We start from the raw sequence: 1,652 nt of genomic DNA, 5'->3' as shown, positions 1-1,652 counted from the left end.
TAAGCATAGATAAAGTAGACCCACCTAGAGGAGTCTAGAACGTTCTGCTTAGAAATACAGACAGAGGAGAGGAAGCATAAATACCTCTAGCTCTCCCCCCTCTGTTTGCTCTGTACCTAGCCTAGGAATCTCTACCTAGTATCTAATATAATAACTTGTCTATTATATTACATAACCCTACCTTACCTCTATTAGGCTATACGCTTCCTATTTAGACAAAGCTAGTCTAGATTTGTCTAGGTCCTTCTAGACTAGGAGGAAAGTAGTCTAGTCCTTCCCCTACTTTCTTTACAGTTCTAACTAGTAGAGAATACTAAAGCTAAGTATAGTATACAAGATAAAGACACCTACAACTTTAATAAGTCTAGCTTTATAATAGGTGTTATATTAATAGGAGCTGTTGTTATAGGCTCTAAGCATTAAGGGAGACTAAAGGCAGTGCAGCAGGGCAACTAAGAGTGGACTAGTATTATCTAAGGCATCTGCGCGAAGGGCTGGTCTATCCTACCCTTTATTATCTTCTCTAGCAAGCCCCACCTCTCTACCTAGTATAAGGAGCCTAGTATACCTAACAACTAGGTTCTTAATATCTCTAACAATAGCTAGACTAACAACAAGCTTAGAGTTAAGTAGTTAAAGCACTTTAATAAGCACACAAAGGCGCGCACTGTTAGTAGCTATTAGCTGCTTATTCTAGATAGCTACAAGAGCCACAACTTAGTTGAATTCCACTAGTACTGTGAGGAACACAAGATTATTACCCTGTGTATGCCTCCACACTTGTCGCACCTACTGCAGCCACTTAACGTAGGCTGTTTTGCCCTGTTAAAGAAGGCCTATGGCCGCCAAGCCAAGCAGCTAATGTGCAGCAAAATTACTCGCATCACTAAACTTGAGTTCTTGCTGTGCTTTAAAGCAGCTTTTGACGCCTTAATCACAGAGAGCAATATCTAGGGAGGGTTTAGAGGTGCTGGCCTAGTCCTACTTAACCTAGAGGCTGTGCTATTAAAGCTTAAAGTATAGATGCGCACGCTAACGCCACCTACTGTAGACAACAGTACGTAGGAGTCTAAAATACTAAGCAACACCCTAGAATTTAGGTCTTAACTAAAGCTAATTTAAGAGAGGATTTAGAGACACGCTAATAGCTTACTAATATCTTTAGTTAGTGCTCTTAATTAGCTTACTAATAGCGTAGAGCTAATAGCGCATTTACTAGTTTTAGTGCGTAACTAGGTTGCTGACCTACAGGCAGCTAATAAGGCTGCCACACGTTGTAAATCACACAAAAGGAAGCATTTACAGCAAGAGAGGACTCTAGTCTTTGCTAAGGGAGTGTGGCTAACTACTCTAAAGGAGTTTAAGGCCTGTAGTAATAGGAAGAAGGCAAAGAAGAGGTCGCGTGTTAATAGGAGCACTTAGTCTCTAAGGCGCTGTAGCACATGTAGCAAGACAGGGCACAACGCGCAAATATGCAGTAAAGATACACAGAGTACTACAGACTAGTTTAGTATACTGTGTAGTATAATATATTATAGTTGTGTGCTGTAATTAGGCTGGCGGAATGGGTATACTCCAACGTCCTTCGTGGGTACCCCCCAAAACTTTGTCAATAATACATGGATTCTAGCGAAATAGGGCTTAAATGAAAG

The sequence above is a fragment of the Didymella exigua genome (assembly GCF_010094145.1).
Source record: "Didymella exigua CBS 183.55 unplaced genomic scaffold M421scaffold_63, whole genome shotgun sequence".
In the NCBI taxonomy this organism is placed as follows: domain Eukaryota; kingdom Fungi; phylum Ascomycota; class Dothideomycetes; order Pleosporales; family Didymellaceae; genus Didymella; species Didymella exigua.
Note: the sequence above shows the minus strand (reverse complement) of the source record.